The sequence below is a fragment of the Eulemur rufifrons genome, unplaced genomic scaffold (assembly GCF_041146395.1).
Source record: "Eulemur rufifrons isolate Redbay unplaced genomic scaffold, OSU_ERuf_1 scaffold_125, whole genome shotgun sequence".
In the NCBI taxonomy this organism is placed as follows: Eukaryota; Metazoa; Chordata; class Mammalia; order Primates; family Lemuridae; genus Eulemur; species Eulemur rufifrons.
This window is the reverse complement of record NW_027182907.1, coordinates 576,288-595,773: the sequence shown is the minus strand read 5'-3', so window position 1 is coordinate 595,773 and position 19,486 is coordinate 576,288. Positions and strand designations below refer to the sequence as shown.

At 46.5% G+C, this 19,486-nt stretch overlaps 1 long non-coding RNA gene across 2 annotated transcripts in view; it reads left to right on the top strand.

Annotated features, from left to right (window-relative positions):
- Positions 1 to 2,064: 2,064 nt before the first annotated feature.
- LOC138379714 (uncharacterized) overlaps positions 2,065 to 19,486 on the top strand; it is a 171,056-nt gene continuing 153,634 nt past the window's right edge. Inside the window, exon 1 of one of the 2 annotated variants that reach the window (XR_011232277.1) lies at positions 2,065 to 2,145. This is a non-coding gene — a long non-coding RNA (uncharacterized lncRNA). The remainder of the gene's footprint in view (positions 2,146 to 19,486) is intronic. The other variant, XR_011232280.1, reaches the window with a different exon arrangement.

Here is a 19,486-nt window from a genome sequence, read left to right as displayed (position 1 = left end):
AGGAGGCTGAGGAAGGAGGATCGCTTGAGGTCAGGAGTTCAAGACCAACATGAGCAAGAGTGAGACCCAGTCTCGACAAAAACTAGAAAGAAAAATTAGCCAGATGTGGTGGGGTGTGCCTGTAGTCCCAGCTACTCAGGAGGCTGAGGCAGCAGGATCCCTGGAGCCCAGGAGTTGGAGGTTGCAGAGAGCTATTATGACGCCACTGCACTCTAGCCCAGGTGACAGAGCAAGACCCTGTCTCAAAGACAGAGAGAAACAAACAAACAAACAAAATCCAAACTGTCTGTGGCTTTAAATTGCTTTGTTTTAAATCTTAAAGGCTAAATTAAATATGTAAGGAGAGTGTTATGAATATAATATTGACCAAATTAACTAATAGAAATTGAAACCAAGAGGAAATTTAAAATACAAAACGGGTCATTTTTTTTGTTGCTTTACACTTTTTATTATCTCAGGGAATTTAAAAATTTTTCGTTTATTCTAGGCACTTGGGTACATCAGTTGAACAAAACAGACAAAAATCCCAGCTTCTACCGGCGAAGACCAGAGAGACACTAAAAGGTAAACATGTAAAATAAATACAGTCATACCTCAGAATCTTTAGGGGATTGGTTCCAGGATCCCCACCAATACCAAAATCTGTGGATGCTCAAGTCCCTAATATAAAATGGCATAATATATAACTCATATATATCCTCCTGTATACTTCAAATGATCTCTACATTACTTACAATACCAAATACAATGTAAACGCTATATAAATAGTTGTTATACTGTATTTCTTGTGTTATTTAATTTTTTTTCCTGAATATTTTTGATCTGCGGTTAGTTGAATCTGTGAATGCCTAACCATAGATCCGGAAAGCTGACCATAGAGATCGCTACCCAGGTGTGAAGTGTCATGGGAAGAAAAGAAAAAGAATGAAGTAGGAAGGATCGAGAATTGGTGTCTGGCGGTTGCAATTTTAAATACCTGGCTCAGGCTAAGTATCAACGCTAAGTGACATTTCCTTGTGAGAGGATATTCCGGCTGTTTTGACAGTAAACGGAGTAGATGATGGGCAGGGAGGCCCTGCGGTTTAGTAGGTCACTGAGGTATCATTGAGATGCTGGAAGTAACGCAGGTGAGAACTAGTCTGATTTATTTTGGAAGTGGAACCAACGAGCTTTCTTGGCAGATTGGAAGTGAAAATGAGAGTGTGAGGGGACCAAGGATGACGCCAAAGTTTGTGGCCTGAGCAGCTGGAAGGATGCCCTGACACCAGCACCTGGCTCTCTCTGTCCCTTTGACCACAGGCAGAGTTTGGCGGGTCCTTTGGTGGAGTACTGGCCGCTAGACTGGGACACTGTCACGTGTCTCGACTTCTGGGACGTATGCGATCCCGGGGAGGAGTCACAGGGGTCTGGGGCACGAACAGTTTTCGCATTGCAAATGCCAGCTGGAAGTGCTGGGCCTGAAGCCAGTGAATGACAAAATGATTCTGACTGTGACATTGAAAAAAACAATGGTCGGAGGGTTTCAGGACCTCGAGGTCTCAACTGCGACCGACAGACACCTCGTCCCCCGCCAGCTCGGCACCCCGCTTCCTCCTCAGGGCGCGGCCGCGGCCCACACCGCGCGCAGAAACCGCCCCTCCGTGGCCGGGCGGGCGCGAGCCGCAGCCGCCTGCGGGCCAGGCTGGGAAGAGGCTCCCGCGCGCTCCCGCGCAGGCTCGGTGGCCATCTTCCGCGCGCGCTGTCCCGCGCAGGCTCCACCCCCTGCTGTCCGCGGCCGGTTCCCCACAGCAGCGGCCGCCCAGCCTGCGCGGCTCCAAGGTGGGGGTGGCGCCGCCCGCCCATCCCGAGGCGGGGCCTGGCCGGGGCGGGGCCTGGCCGGGGCGGGCCCGGGGGCGGGGCCTGGCCGGGGCGGGGCCTGGCTGGGCCGGCCCGGGGGCGGGGCCGGCACGGCAGCCGCCGCGGTTGCCTGATGAGGCCCCGCCCCCCGTCGCCCTGGGAGCGCGCGACGCCTCCGGGTGCGCCCGCGCACCAGTCTGGGCGGGGCGAGCGCGCCGGGAGCGCAGCTGCGGGCGTGAGGGCGGCAGGAGCCGCGGAGCCGGCCAGAGAGCGGTGCTGCGGGAGCGGGCGGCCGAGACAGAGGTGACGGTGAGTGCGGCGCCGGCCCCGCGCCTCGCCCTCTCGGGCCCTTGGGCGGCGGCCTGAAGCCCCGAACCGCGGTGCCAGGGGGCTCTGCCGTGAGAGCCGCCCGTGGGCTCCGGGCCGAGCCGGCGGCTCCGTTTCCAGCTTCGGGCGAGGTCTCTTCCCCGAGGACCCGCCCTTTGGGCTTCGTCCCTTCCCTCTGAGGAAGGGACCCGAGCTCAGCTCGGAATTCAGGCAGGCGGGCGACCGAGGCGCCCACCGCCCGCCGCGGTAAAGCGGAAACGCAGACCCCTCCCCCCCTCGGCGGGTCTGGCGGTCGCCAGGGTGGCGCGAGGGGCGGGCGGGGACGGCCCGGGGGCTCCAGGTGAGAATGGGCGGGGCGGGGACCCGGGCTCTGGAGCCGGACTGTCGCCCGAGGCGCCCGGCGCGTCCCGCCCGCGGTCCCGCAGCGGAGCTCGCTGGGCTCGGAGCGGAAGCCCCGGCCGCCTCCTCGGAGGAGGAGCGCGGACGACTCTCACAGGTGGTTTCACCGGCTGTGGCTCCTGGTTGTGATTTTGGGTCCCGGGTGTGGTCGGCAGCGGCTCGCTGATGCCGCTTTAACGGCTGAAAAAGCGCCCCAATCCACTGACTTAATGTGTGCAAGAAACGGTGTTGAGATTCCTTATTACCTTGCCATTCTTTTAAATGATAAGGCTTCGTAGAGGAATTCGGTGGTGGTGTGCAGTTTGCAGACGCAAACGTTAAAGGGCTTGGAATACAGTAGAGGCTCATTAAAATATTTGTTGAACGAATGAATCTGGAAGCATCAGACAAAGCTGGTCTCACATCTAGTAAAATTTAGGCACATACCCTTTTGACTAAGATTAAGGAAAAAACGTTGGCAAAAAACATGTAGTTTTGTTTCTATGCTTGTTTTGGATTTTTACCCAATCTGTGCCTACTTTGGAACCATCAGTTGTTACTCTCAGTACTACTAACATAGAAAGTAAGTTTGAAAAGTGAATTTTTTATTTTGAGAAAAGTTGGTATACATGATCTATTTCTTAAAAACAGGCTTTATTTCTCATTTTCTTTAAAAATAATGGAGAACATAAAGATGGCGCTGGGATTGTATTTTGAGACCCAGCTTTATTTTTCATTGTGAATAAAGTTGTTTATGTGTTTTTGAGGGACTGCTGTGGTCTTGAGTTTCATTTCCAACAAGGGAGAACTGTAAATGGAAGGACGAAAAAAAAACTAATGTTGCACTAATACAATTCAACATTACCATTTACTCAAGAGATATTCATTAAACATCTCTTATGTGCTGAGATCTGTGCTGAGCGGTGTTTCTGGGGCCGAACAAAACTCACAATAATCCTTTTCTAAAACGAGCATAAAGTTCTTTCTTATAATTGATGTTGCAAGTGGAGACTGTCTTCAACCCCTAGTGTCTGCTTTAAATTGGGAAAGGTGGCAGGTGAACTGCAGGAACTGTAAATTCATAACAGTCTATTGAAAAGATCATAAGTAACTTAAGAGGGCTAAGATTACTGGGTTACACTTTCATATTGTCAGTTTAATAAAATCTGTCTACATTTTAAAAAGAAGGGAGGAAGAGATTTAACAGACTGGTGTTTTTATTATCTCTCTCTTAGTACTCTTGTACTCTTTAGTACAGTGTATTTATTGAAAGGTCATGGACTTCTGGTTCTGTGTTCTGTAAATAATCTTTGCAACAGAAATATTTTCTATTTTTAAAAATCACTGATGATAAACCTTGGATTCCTTTTCCATAAGAAACGTTTTTAAGTAAAGCACCATTTCAGGAATTTATTTTGTCCTTTTCTTTACTATTGACAGACAAATACAGTATTAACTTGGTAGTGCTGAAATTGGAAGGATTGTTAGTAATAATTTGTGGTTCCATATATGGACTTTACCTGTAGTTTTACAACCGATGGAACTGTTTATTAAAAAGAAGATGAAATTTTTAGTATTGCATTTATTCCAAGGTTGCATTGCCTATTTTTATCTTATTTATATATGTTTAAAACAATATTTGGCCTCTTCAGCAGTCTGAGTCAATGTACTCCAAAGCCAATCTTGATCTTTACAAAATAATGTAGATTACCAATGATTTTTGCAGTTAGCTTTTGAATTTTGGTGGACCCTTTTGACTTGTCGATGCTTGTAGTAGTTTCTACATTGTGGAAAGTAATGTATACATTCAAACAGAAGTTTTAGATTTTAGACTTGCTGGCTATTAGCTCTTTGTGATTGTTGTTCCTAGGAATAGGAAGGGAAGGAATCCCTCAAATTTTCGTGGTAGAGAGTTGTGATAGTTTTTCTTTAAATGTGTATTTCTTGGAGGAAGAAATGTGTATTTCTTGACAATTTACCACTCTCAGTCTGGTGTTGATAAGAAATCTAATAGCGATGATAAAGAACAATGTAAGCAGGCTGTCATATGTTAAATAAAAAGTGCATGGCATTTTTTTTTTTTTTTTTTGGATAAGCACCCTCAGCGATTTGTGGGACCTGGGACAGCCCACAGAGGAGCCCCGGTTTTTAGGCCACTCCCCAACAGGGATTTAGGGAACCTGGGACAGGCCACAGATGATCCCTGGTCTGTAGATGAGTCCCCCCAGGTATTTAAAGACCTGGGACATCCCGAGGATGAGCTGTGGTCTGTACGCCAGTCCCCCTAGGGATGTAGGGAATATGGGACAGCCCACAGATGAGCTCTGGTAGGTGCGCCAGTCTCCCCCAGGAATTAAGGGGACCTGGACCATTCCACAGATGAACCCTGGTCTGTAGGCCAGTGCCCCCCAGGGATTTAGGGAACCTGGGGCAGCCCACAGAGGAGCCTTGGTCTGTAGGTCAGTCCCCCCAGGGATTTAGGGAAGCTGGGACATCCCACGGCTAATCCGTCGTTTGTAGGCCAGGCCCCCCCCCCAGGGGTTTAGGGAACCTGGGATGTCCCACAGTTGAGCCTTGGTCTGTAGGCCTCTCCCACCCTGTGATTTAGAGAACCTGGGACATCCCACAGATGAGCCCTGCTGTGTAGGCCAATCCCCCCTGGGCTTTAGGGAACCTGGGACTTCCCACAGTTGAGCCTTGGTCTGTAGGCCAGTCCCCTACCCCCCCCCGACATGTAGAGAATCTGGAACATCCAATGGATGAGCCCTGGTCTGCATGCCAGTCACCCTTGGGCAATATAGCAAGGACCCATCCGTACACACACATAAAAATTTATTTGGCAGGAGTGGCTCATGCCTGTAGTCCCGGCTACTTGGGAGGCTTAGGATCGCTCCAGCGTGGAAGTTCAAGGTGGCAGTGATCTGTGTTCATGCCACTGGACTCCCGCCTGGGTCACAGAGACCCCGTCCAAAACAATAACGGCAAGAAAAAGACCTATATCTTGGGGTGGCATATTCTAGTCTTCTACGCTGTCTTCCAGAGTGACTGTGTACCCTTGCGCATTCTACCAGCAATGAATGAGAATTCCTGCCTTTCCTCCAGCTGTGGTTTGTTCTTTTTGTGGGTTTTTGTTTTTTTTTTTTTGTGTTTAGTCATTCTAGCAGCTGTTCTCTGCTATCTCATTGCTGCTGGAATCTGCTATTCCCTAACGATATATGATGCTGAGCATCTTTTTGTATGATTATCTGCCATCTGTATATGTTCTTTGGTCAGGTGTGTGTTGAGATCTGTACCGCCTTTTAATCGAGGAGTTTGTCTCCTTATTGTTGAGTTTTAAGGCTTCTTTTTATATGTAGAATGTGAATTGTTCCTCCGGTATGTATTTTGCAGGTATTTCTTGTCATTCTGTGGCTTGTCTTTTTATTCTCTGAATTGGGTCTTTCACAGAGGATGGCTATTGCACGTTATAACAGCCATGGTATTCTTTTTCTGTTGTGGATCAGGTTCTTTTTGTTGTTGTGTGTTAAAACCCATCACCAAACCCAAGGCCACGTCAATTTTCTTTTTTGTTTCTTCCCCGAATCTTTAAAGTTTTGCATTGCAGTTGAAGTGTGAGGATGGTTTTGAATGAATTTTGATGTCCGTTGTAAAGTTTATAGCTACACTTATTTCATTATATATGCTTTCCCCTTTATTGTTCCCTCCCTCCCCGATTTTCTGAAAAACACAGGACAGTGAGCCCATCTGACTTTCCATTTCCAGATCCTGGCTGGGAAGACGCTGAACTCGGAGTCTCACTGACTCTCCGGCAAGGCCAGGAGGGCTCCCTGGCGCCGCCGTCCCCGCCCCGATGAGCAGCGAGGGCTGCAGTGCCGACGCGGGCCACCAGGTGGCGCAGCGCCCTTCATGTCCCGCGGCGGCTGTGCCCGCGGCGTGAGAGGACGCGGTGCCGCCACGTTAGCGTCGCCCCGCAGGCGCCGCCTCCATGCCGCCCGCCGGCCTGGCCTCCGACCCGAAGCGACCGCGACCTCCTCGTCCGCCCTGAGACGCGAGGCCCCGAGGGTGAGTGCGACCTTCCCTTCCGAGCCCCGCGGGCACCGCCTCCATGCCGCCCCCCGGCCTGGCCTCAGACCCGAAGCGACCGCGACCTCCTCGTCCGCCCTGAGACGCGAGGCCCCGAGGGTGAGTGCGACCTTCCCGTCCGAGCCCCGCGGGCACCGCCTTCCCGTGCGCAGCCGCCTGCTGAGGGGCGGCCGGTCCTCAGAGACCCGGGAGGGGCTCCGTGGGGACATGTGGAAACGGGGCACCCGCACTCCCCACCCCACCGAGGTCCCCCCCGCCCAGGACGTGGTGGCCACGGGTGTGACGTCCGCGCGGTGGCCTCTCCGCCCCAATGGGGTAGCAGCCTCTGAGCTGGACGTGGGTCTGGCTCAGCCTCTGTGAGGGAGGTCGCTGTCCTCTCTGCGTCACTGGCAGGGCGTTCAGGTGGTTGCTCATGAACACAGTTTCCTTACAGCAATTCCGTCCTTCCCGGGAACGTGGCGTCGCCGCGCACCGTCCTCTGTGTCCCGCCTTCAGAGTCTCCGGCGTCCTTGCCGTGTGAGGTCTGCGGCTTCACGGTAAGTCCTCCCGTGTGTTTCGCCGTGTGTTTGGCAGCAGCCACGCGCTCCCAGCTCATCACGGTTAACCCCAAATCAGGGGTTCCATTTTTTTTAACATTACCCTTTCTGGTGAGTGTGAGTGGGTGTGTCATTGTCGTTGGAATTTGAATTTCACACGAACTGTGACCCTGGCCGGGACTCTGAGCAGTCACAGTTGGTGGAGTCTGTGAGGACAACATGTGACCTGCGACCTTGGTGCAGAGTCCGCACAGGCACAGTTGCTGGTGTCTGTCAGGGAGTGACCAGGAGGAGGGGGCTCCACTCTCAACCATGGGGTGTGCCCCCTTGCACCTCCTGGGCCGCTCCCCTGCCCAGGCCGCCTGTAGCGACGCAGGACTGTGTGAGGTTGGCACGGGCCTGGGGCTGGGTGCAGGTCACTCTTGTGAATTCAAGTGAAGTTTGGGGAAGACCCTTTAATACAAAACAGGGAAGGAGCCCTTCTACCTACAGTTTTGGAGGTTTTGAACGCAACTCAGCTCCCTCAGTACAGAACATAGGGTAGATGGAGCCACATTCCCGACGCACGAGCTCAGGGGAGCTCAGAGGAGTGAGACTTTAGGGTGGAAGACAGGAGCCTCTGTGTATCCTTTCCAGGGACTTAGAGAACCTGACACAGCCCACAGATCAGCCCTGCTCTGTAGGACAGTCCTCAACCCTGGGATTTAGAGAAAGTTGGATGACCAATAGATGTGTCTTGGTGGGGCTGGCATGTCCTGCGTGAGAAGTGGAGACTTTTCCCTGCATTAGGGGAGATGGAGCTAACGCATCCCACCTACTGTTACCAAAGGCGGGGCCACAACGCGCTGTTTAAGAGAAGACAGGGACTCTTGCCCAGAGTGAGGAGGTTTAGCCAATGCACTCTCAACACCGTTAGAGCAGGCGGGGCTGCCGTGTCCTGCATGGGGGAGGTGTGATGGCCACGCCCTATGGGGAGGAGGCGGGGCTCCTGAGCCATGCCTGGGAGAAATTGGGGCCCCCATGCCCGACGGCAGAGGAGGTGGTTCCCTGTACCGTGCCTGAGGATGTGGGGACTCGAATCATGTGTGAGAGTAGGGGGAGCCATGTGCCCTGCATCAGAGGAGGCGCGGCACCTGCGAACTGGTTAATATGAGGCGGCCCTCCCTGCCCTGCGTGAGGAGAGGAGGGGCCAATGCGCCTCCCCCCACAGAAGAGGAGGGGCTCCATGCCCTGCGTGACAGGAAGCTGGACACCTGCGCCGTGTTTGACAGGAGGCGGCCCTCTGTGCCCTGGGTGAGAGAAGCAGGGGCCAATGCGTCCCACCCACTGTTAGAAGGGGCAGGGTCACAATGCTTTGCTTGAGAGGAGGCGGGGCCCTTTGTCCAGAGTGAGAAGTTTTAGCCCCTTCGCCCCGCTACCCCCGCCGCTATTGCAGGCGGGGCTACCGCAACATCCATGAGGGGAGGTGGAATGGCCACACCCTATGGGGGCAGCACCCTGGACCCCTTAGCGAATCCTGAGTGGGGGTGGGGCCCCCATGCCCTGCAGAAGAGGAGGTTGGGCCCTGTACTCTGTATCAGAGGAGTTGGGGGCCCGAATCCAGTGTGAGAACAGGTGTGGCTGCTGTGCCCTGCGTGAGAGAAGGAGGGGCCATTGCATTGCACCCACTGTTAGAGGAGGTCGGGCCACAGCGAACTGTTTGAGAGGAGGCCGGGCCCCTTGCCCAGAGTGACAGGACATTTAGCCAATGCACCCTCCCCAATGTAAGAGCAGGCGGGGCTTCCGGTCCCTGTTGAGAGGCGATGGGATGGCCACGCCCTCTGTGGGAGGAGCCGGGACTCCTGAGCAATCCTGGGACGAAGTCTTGCTTCCATGCCCAGGGAAAGAGGAAGTTGGGGCCTGTAGTCTGTTTCCGATTATTCTCAGGTAGGCCCCTGTGGACGCCTGAAACCAGGATACTATCAAACCTTACTTATACTATGATTTTTTTCATACACATACATGTTTATGATAAAGTTTAATTCCTAGATTAGGCATAATAAGAGATTTACAACCATAATATTAAAATGGAAGAATTATAAGAAAATACTATAACAAAAGTTATGTGAATGTGGTCTCTCTCTCTCTCTCAAAATAACTTACTGTACTGTACTTGCCTATTTTCAGACCTCACTTGACTGCTGGTAACTGAAACTAAGTATAAGTACATATGCCCACTGATAACGAGAGCAAGACATTTTAGCTGAAAGGTCTTCCTTCCAAATTCCTAAGAGAAAGGACAAGAGGGAAAATATGTGAGCATTATAAAAGTATGCTTATGGCTGATACTTCCTTAAACCACAGGTGTACGGGATCTCTTCCCGTTAGATGTCAGATACAGACTGACTTTGATAGACAACCTACTTGGAACGCAGATTTGGGGTGACTTTGCCAAATTGGTAACGGCTGGTCCTGTTCTTGTTGCAGTCCTTTTTGCATATGCACGGAATGGGAATGTAGCACCTGTCTGCAATTCCTCTTGACCACGGATTAAAAAGATATTAAAACCAGGTGGCCGGTTTTGTTGCCTGCAGAACCAGCGGCACTAGGACCTCGGACGCCGGCTGCAGCCTTGGTGCCTGTGGGGACGGAGGGCGACTGCGGCTGCGCGGAACGTGCTGAAGCGGCTGCGGCAGCGGCGCGGGAGCCGGGCGGAGCGGAGGTAGGAGCCGCGTGCAGGGCTCCGGCGGGCACGGCCTATCCGGGCGGCCGGGCGGCAGGGAGGAGCGGACCGCGGGGACGCCAACTTTCCCGGCGACGGCGCTTAACTTCCCGCCTAGTCGGGGCCGCGGCTGGTGAGGACACACAGTAAGTGCGGGCGGCGGGGCCCCCGCGGCGTCCTCTGAGGCGGCGCCACCAACATGGCCCCCCCCCACCCCCGCCCGTCCCGGCTCAGGCCCCAGAGGCGCCGGGCGGCGGCGGAGCCGGAGAACAATGGCGGGGAAAGCCCGGGGGCGCAGGGCGGAGGCCTGGGAGGACGGCGCGGGGCCTGCTCGGGCCGGGAAGCCGCGGAGTCGCGTGAGGACGCCCGCCTCCGCCCTGCGACCCCTCGGGCCGGGAAGCCGGGGAGTCGCGTGAGGACGCCCGCCCGGCCAGGCCTCGGGCCGTGCGCGGTGGGGCCGGCGGCAGCGCGGCCCGGCGTGCGGACGGCAGAGAGGAGAGGACGCTTCGCGGGCTCCGGGCGCCGTGGGCGGTGGGAGCCGTGGCGCAGGGTCGGCCGAGGCCAGGCGGGGTCCGTGCGTGTCCCGGGGGCTGCGGGCGACCCCGGGAGCGAGGCCGCCTCTGCCTCAACGGGTCCTCGCGGGCCTCCGGGACCGTCCTGCGGGGTCCGCCGCCGCCTCCCGCCGGAGCTCTGGGGAGAAGCTGCCGGGTCGCGCCGGGACGAGGGGGCTCCTTGGGGGCGGCCGGCCGCCAACTTTCCTTTGCTCTGTCCTGCCTCGCGCTTCTCTCCAGAGCCAGCTGTGGAGGCGCTTGCGGGGTGTGTGTGTGTGTGCGCTTTGCGGGGTGTGCACAACACCTGGTGTTTCACACGGCGCCCTATGCAGGGTCGTATGTGGTATGTACTCAGAGTCATGCTGTGTGTACACGGCATCCTTGTCACTTAAGCTGTGTATGCAGTACCGAGTGTCATATACAGTATTACATAGTACCCAATGCCATATACAGTGTGTACATAGTACCTAGTGTTATGTACTGTGTGTACACACTGTCCTTGTCACGCTGTGTACGCAAGCGCTACCTGTTGTCTCATACAGTGTATACGAAGTACTTGGTGTCATATACAATGGTGTATACATAGTACTGCATGTCATACATGGTGTGTAAGGAGTATTCTTGTCACTTCCGCTATGCGCATGGTACTCAGTGTCATAAATACAGTATATACATAGTACTTGGTGTCATGCGGTATGTACATAGTACCAGGTGTCATGTAGAGTGTAGATAGTATCCTTGTCATGCTCAGTACGCAGTACACAATGTACAGCATATAGTATATACATAGGACTGCTGTGTATGCAGTATCTTTGTCATGCTGGGTACACAGTACTCAGTGTCATGTACACTATATGCATAGTATCTGGCATCACATACAATGTATACATAGTATTTGGTGTTATATACAGTGTGCATACAGTATCCTTGTCACTTGTGCTGTGTACCCAGTTCCCAGTGTCATATACAGTGTGTATGCAGGACCAACTATCATATACATCGTATATGTAATAACTGTTGTCATATTTGGTGTGCATACAGTATCCTTGTCTCTTGTGCTGTGTACCCAGTGTACATATCCGGTGTTATATACAGTGTAGATGCAGGACCTGGTGTTCTATGCAGTATGCATACAGTACCCCACTGTCTCATACAGCGCGTGTGCAGTACCTAGTGTCATGTACAGTGTGTATGCAGTACCTGATGCTCTATGCTGTGTGTGCAAGGGACCCTGCTGTCATGTACAGTATGTATGCAGTACTCAGTGTCATACAGTGTGTGCCTAGCACAGTACCTCGTGTCACTTATCATGTGTCTGTAGCACCTGATGTCATGTTTGGTGTGTATGTAGTATTCTTGTCACATAAGCTGTGTACGCAGTGCCCAGTGTCCTATCCAGAGCATGTAGTACCCCGTGTCATATAAAGTGTAAACATTGTTCCCGGGAATAAGCATGTTTGTGAGGTTGGAAGTGATGCCCAGGTGGCCCTCTCAAGGAGGGGGCATCCTCCAGGCATGCTGGGTTATTAGGGGGGTCCTGAGTCCTTGCTCTGCCTCACTGTGGCATTCTGTACCCCACGGTCAGCTGTGTCTCATGGAGGCAAGAGCATTCTTAAAAATAATCTAATCTGTTTGTCCACAGGCAGAAAATTAATGTTTACTTGTTTACTTTTAAACTGAGAAGCAGAGTAGTATCAGCTTACTAATAATGGGATGTGTAAACTTTTCAGATTTTGGGGTCATTGGTTCTAATTAATGGTCTTAAATTATCAGAGAGAGAATGTTGGTTTTACTTTAAAAGTTTAAAGGTTTGAGTGCTTTCCGGTAGGCAAGGTCATCTTTGTAATTCTTTTCAATGTCTGATTTGTACAGGCAGGAGATAAAATATGATTTTCTGTACAGGCATATTATTTAGTTGTCTTTGACTAATTGATGCAGATTACATTACAGGCATTATTTTCGGTTGAGTCATCTTTATAAGATGACCAGGATACAGAATCAGAGATCAGAAGATATAGTATTTAATTATGACACAATCAAAATATTTTTCTTATTTAAGTATGTGATTAAGGGGATTTCTGTATTTTACAATGTCTTTGTTTTCCATAGAAATTGCTGATATGAAAACTGAATCTCCCTTTTATATTCTCTAAATTGGGCACCTTATTTTTGCAATTACCATTTGTGAGGTATTTAAATAAGCATGTCCTTCCAGCTTTACAAAGAAAAATCAATTAAAATGTTAAAATTTAGCTCTTTAGTTCATACTGAACATTCCTAGGATGTGGTTATGTTGGTGCTTTGAGTAGATGTCATCTTGCATGCTTCAGTAAATGATGTATGTTTGTTTGAACTCTTACCCTTCTGTAAGCCCCCCTCCTTTTTCTTTTTAGGGTTGTTCAGATAGTGTATAACAGGGGCATTCATACCCTTTGGCATACCTTAATTGAGACACTAATTGGAGCGAGCTAAGAATTTTAACATTTGTCATAGAAGTATCAAATGCTTCTCTAACTTGCCTACTTAAAGCCCTAACCCTCTAATGTCAGATTGTCTTTATCTTCCTTGTCTTTCAATTGAATTCTACACAGAGACCATCATTACATTTAAGGAAAGAGGATGTGTCTTCAAAAAAAAAAAAAAAATGGAGAAAATAGTCTTATCCTTGATAGTTAAAACTTTTCACTGTTTGCAAACCTTAACTTGGATTTAATATTTAATTTTTTTTACAGGGTGATAAGGGTTTTTTTGTTCATTTGGCTTTTCTTTCCTTTGTCATTAGAGAATTAACATGGCAAAATGATGAAGAGCACAGACTTTGAGACGCAACAGCTCAGGTTTGAGTCTCACCTCTGTCCTTTACTAGCAGAGTGACCTTGGGCAAATCACTTTAACTTGCCATGCCTTGTCTCAGTTTCCGTATATGAAAAACAAGGGGGATAGTATTGCAGCAAACTCATAGGGTTATTGTGAAGATTAGATGAGTTACCATTTTTAAAGCACTTGAAACAGTGTCTGGCTCATAATGAGCACTGCAAAGATAGGTTAACACAAGTTGAGCTCCTTCTTACAATACATTATTTCAAGTTGATTTAGGAAACACGGATCCTCAACCTGTAGTCTCAATAAACGTATTTCCGTACTGTGTTCTGATATAGGCTGTCTTGTGTTCCCAGTGACAGTCTAATCTTAAGAATTCTTTCTAAATTTATTTGTTTATTCTTCATTCTAGTAGGAGAAGGAACATGTGTAATGCATGCCCATCACTATTTTTTAAAAGCTGCCAGTATAAAAGTTTCAGTATAAAAGTTTCCTATTGGAAATGGTAGTTTTAGTATTTGGATCTCATGTACCATGTATCTTAGGTTTTGAAACCTCATGTGCCCACAGCATGGATTTAAGTGAAATTCATAGATAATCTAAAACCTCATTCTTCATTGATTTTGACTGTTGTTTCCTATGATAGAAGTTAGACAGTTTCTGTTTTTAGTTTGCTTTGTTTCTGCTTTGCTTTTCCCGGTGTGCTCTTATTATTATTTTTTTATAAGTCATATTAAGAATAGAAGGAAGCAGAAAATGGGCTGTCACATACATAGAAGGTACTCAAAATGGTTTATGAGTCAAATCTAATTCAGGAAAATAGTAATTAAACTAATGTGGAAAGGGATGAGATCTGAAATTATGGTATGACATACTCACAAACGATATGACTTGTCTTATTAATTTGTATTTAACTCTCATAGCATACATCTGAATCTCTGCTTTTGCACATTAGTTATCTCAGAATGTTGGAAAATAAGCATTCATTACAATTCTGAGAGCTTGTTTCTCTGAAGCAATTTTTTTTTTTTTTTTTTTTTGTTGAGACAGAGTCTCACTTTGTTGCCCAGGCTAGAGTGAGTGCCGTGGCGTCAGCTTAGCTCACAGCAACCTCAGACTCCTGGGCTTAAGCGATCCTACTGCCTCAGCCTCCCAAGTAGCTGGGACTACAGGCATGCGCCACTATGCCCGGCTAATTTTTTCTATATAGATTTTTAGTTGTCCATATAATGTCTTTCTATTTTTAGTAGAGACGGGGTCTCGCTCAGGCTGGTCTCGAACTCCTGACCTTGAGCAATCCACCCGCCTCGGCCTCCCAGAGTGCTAGGATTACAGGCGTGAGCCACCGCGCCCGGCCTCTCTGAAGCAATTTTAATGTTTTTTATCATGACTCAATCTTTGATGAATAATACAAATATCTGAAATACACATTGTGAGAGTTCTTATTTTAACCATTGGTTTTAAATTAATATTTTCCAAGGCCGGGCGCGGTGGCTCACGCCTGTAATCCTAGCACTCTGGGAGGCCGAGGCGGGTGGATCGCTCGAGGTCAGGAGTTCGAGACCAGCCTGAGCAAGAGTGAGACCCCGTCTCTACTAAAAATAGAAAGAAATTATATGGACAACTAAAATATATATATACAAAAAATTAGCCGGGCATGGTGGCGCATGCCTGTAGTCCCAGCTATTCGGGAGGCTGAGGCAGAAGGATCGCTTAAGCCCAGGAGTTTGAGGTTGCTGTGAGCTAGACTGACGCCACGGCACTCACTCTAGCCCGGGCAACAAAGTGAGACTCTGTCTCAAAAAAAAAAAATAAATAAATAAATAAATTAATTAATTAATTAATATTTTCCCCCATATCTGTCACCCTGTCTGTAATTGTTTCAGGTTATATGTTTTATATTTGTTTGAGGCAGACTTTCTAAATAAAGAAAATTTCTTTGTCACCTCTTCATTTGATCATCCTTAATCCCTTACCAACATTTTTACTGGGAATTTTCACAAGAAGTAAAAAGTAACTGATTTGAGTTCAATGTCTATTTGTATCTCTCACGTATTAAGTTTGAGTTATTTACTGGGAGTGCCACTGTCACATTTCAAAACAAGTATAAATCTGCTTTGGCACGGAGACTCTGTGCAGAGGTTGCACTGCAGGTTATCAGTGTTTTGCCCCCCAGTAGTCTTGGTTTTTGAAATGTTTTGGTGTCTACGATTTTATAACACAGATGAGTTACAATAATATGTATTAATATCATGTATTGTCCATCTACTGTATATCAGCCACTGTGCAATTATTTACATACATTATCTCACTTAAAACCCTTACGTATTATCTTAAAAGCATAGCAGTCCTCCTTTAAGTTATAGAAGGTTCCCCTCCTTGTAGCACACCCCTCATCCCAACCCATTGCATGACAAACAGAAAAACACACACAGAAGACAAGTGGGTGAATCAGATGTTTTGAGAGAGAATGTGATCCGTGTCACATGAAAGTTTGAGAACCCCTGGAATAAGAGGTAAATGATTGAAATGAAGATAATGGGAGAGAGATAAGACTCTAAATCTAAATACTCAATAAAATAGTCTTTTTGAGTAATCATGGCTTAACTTTAATTTTTAAAACATATAAAGAAATGAAATATTGCTTTAAAGAAAGAGTGTATGTGTGTGTAGGTACCTGCTGTTATGCTTTTTCTGTAGGAAATTCATAAAAAGTTACTTAGTTTCTATTGTGAAAATGCTATACGAGCTTTAATATCAAAATTAGTTACAAATGGAAAGAAATAGTCTATAACATAAAAATTATTTGGACTTTTCTTACTATTTATGTAATCCATTACATACTTTAGGAGGGAAACTTAGGAAATTAGACATTTAACTCAATTCAACAAATAATCTAATTAGATATTTAGTTAATCTTTTTTGTATATTTTCTATTTCAGAGTAGTAATCTGATTTTTAACTCAGGTTTCTTTTAAGGGAAATTTAGCATCTAGGAATATATTTTCACAATTAAGGTGCAGGGTAAGATCTTTTAAATGTGTTTGATCAGATAGCAATAGAAATACCCTTATGTGCAAACACTGAAGCAATTTATTCACACTATTAAATCATTGTAAAGTTGCATTTGCACTGGGTATGTGGCAGATTTCAGTTAAAGTTGGTAACATCAGCAATTCTCCAGACTGTTTGCTCCATAAATGGCTAAAAGTTTGTCTACCTTTATGTAAAATTAAAAAGAGAAATGATGAAGGTAATAGAATACTGTTGCATTAGAGTTTTTTTTTTTTTTTTTTTTTTTTTTTTTTTTTTGAGACAGAGTCTCACTCTGTTGCCCAGGCTAGAGTGAGTGCCGTGGCGTCAGCCTAGCTCACAGCAACCTCAAACTCCTGAGCTCAAGCGATCCTCCTGTCTCAGCCTCCCGAGTAGCTGGGACTACAGGCATGCGCCACCATGCCCGGCTAATTTTTTCTATATATATATTTTAGCTGTCCATATAATTTCTTTCTATTTTTAGTAGAGGTGGGGTCTCGCTCTTGCTCAGGCTGGTCTCGAACTCCTGAGCTCAAACGATCCGCCCACCTCGGCCTCCCAGAGTGCTAGGATTACAGGCGTGAGCCACCGCGCCCGGCCGCATTAGAGTTTTGAAGGAGTCACATAGACTGTTATCTATATGTTCCTCAGAAATGAGAGTGATACATTTCCAGATCACATTATCTTATATGTTAGTGGGAAAATGTGTTGCTGAAAACTGGTACACAAAGTTTTATTTTTTAAACTGAATAATAAGTATAGTAGGTAAGCTAGTTTTATTTTAAATAAATGCTTTTATAGTTCAAGTTACTTCATAATTAAATCTGTTTCATAAAATCACATTAAAATTGCATTTTTTTGTACAAGTAGAATATATGCAATTTTAATGTCTTAACTTCATTTATTAATAGATTGTTATTTATTGAAACTCTGCTGTGTGCCATACACTTGCTAGGTGCTGAGGTGAACAAGATAAGAGAGTTCACGCCATTGCGGAGTTTATAGTTCAGAGTAACGCAATTACTGAAGGAAGCACAATAAAGTGTAACAGAAGAGAGTAAGTCCAGGGTACTGTGGAACAGAAGCTGAAATAAGATACATTGTATTTGAGTTAAAATTACTTGTGAGGTGTTAGCACTGATGATTTAAACTTTATTCTAATTTGTAACTTTCCTACTGTATTAACCACCTGAGGGATTTTAAAAGCAACTTACATTTTTCTTTTCTTTTTTTTTGGCTAGAGTGCCCTGGCATCAGCCTAGCTCACAGCAACCTCAAATTCCTGGGCTCAAGCAAACCTGCTGCTTTAGCCTCCTGAGTAGCTGGGACTACAGGTATGTGCCACCATGCCCGGCTAATTTTTTCTATATATTTTTAGTTGTCGAGCTAATTTCTTTCAATCTTTAGTAGAGCCAGGGTCTCGCTCTTGCTCAGCTGGTCTCGAACCCCAGACCTCTAGCAATCTGCCCATCTCAGCCTCCCAGAGTGCTAGGATTAAGGCATGAGCCACCACTCCTGGACTAAAAGCAACTTTCTTATGTTAATTTTTTACAGTACTCTGTTATAAAGTAGACCTGTATTAAATATCAAACATATATTATGTTCTCCAGATATTATCTGGGCATTTAAGTGAAAGGTAGACCCATGTAAAGGTTTTCAGTGTTGGTTTTTTTTTTTTTTTTTTTTCCTGGTTTGGTCAGCTTGTATGTTAAGTAAATGTAAAATATAATTTAAAGAATGTAGGTTCTTAGTTTAAGCATTTATCATATGGACATAAAAGCAAGATATACAAATATTTTTCAATGGATTTCTGTTGAGAGCTTGTCACATTAATTCTCATAAGTGGGATTAAAAATACTACTTAAAAAAATTTAGTTAGATGCTATGGTTTATAGCAAGAGAATCTGACTTACATACATTTTAATTTGACTATGCACATTAGATCACTTAGCAAGTCCACTTTGTAAGCAGTTTCTAGCAAGCTAGGTTTTATCACAAACAATGCCTGTGGCACTACCATTTCTTTTTTAAGATGTCTATCATTGAGCATCTTCTATACTAGGCAGTGTACATTTTCCATTTAGTCTTCACGACAGCATCATGAGGGGAATGTTGTTATGATTTTATAATAAAGGAAGACACACAATTAAATTGCTGGTACCCAAGTTCACACAGACATAATCAAATTGGTTTCAATCCATGGGTATAACTACCAAACCTGTAGTATGTTATGCTATTCTGTCTCCCTAAAACACATCAACCTCTTGGGTCTTTGTACTGATATGCCTTCATGTTCCCAATGTACCTTTATAAGTCTCCAAAAGTATGTAATATTAACAGAATATAAAAACTATGCTCATTCTACCTACAAAAGCAGGAGGTGGAAAGGCAGGGATATCAGGAAACTCCTGGTAATCAAAACATTCCATATATAAAGTTCTGGTTAATTCCAATTTCACTGGTGATGATAGCTGGCAATCAAAGAACAAGTGTGGATAATTGGCTCATTTTCTTGCTGTCACTATGGTAGCTCACGTTATAAAGATAACTTGAGGCAGGAGCAGTGGAGGTGGGGAGACCTATGATCTTTATTTTAATACTTATGTAATGGAGAAAAATGTTTGAAAACACTTGAATTAACTCCAAAATTAAAGCATTCTTGTCTTCAAAGGGGAAGTCATTGTCTTGAGGAATCTTTTAACATACCTTCTCCTGGATAAGTTCAATTTACATTGAAATAGCTAATTTCTTGAAAGCTGCGGTAAATGCTAAGGCTTCAGAATTCCATTAGGTGGGCACTGTCATCTAAAATAAAATACCATTTCATGAGAAGCATGTGGTGAAGAAAGTAACAGATCAAGTGAGTTATAGCATCCACAGATCCAGATCATCCTGACAGCCATCCACAGTAATGTTCCAGTGTGTTATTAAATATGATTTTCTCATATGTGATAGCTATGGAAAGACTTTAGAAAAAAATTTTTTTAAGGAAGGCTAAGTATAGAGAAGCTCTCTCTACTTGAAAGCTATTATGAATTTTTTAGTTTTCTCTTTTTGAAGATTCTTGATTTACTTGCTTATTTTTCTATCTAAAAAGTGCATCTGAAAAATGCTGTTTGAGAGAGCAAGTCCTTAATTTTCAATTGAATTTTGACATGGGGCCCTTCCCCAATTAATATAAAATATGCTTATTTTAACTGCCTGGTCAAAAAATAAGAATA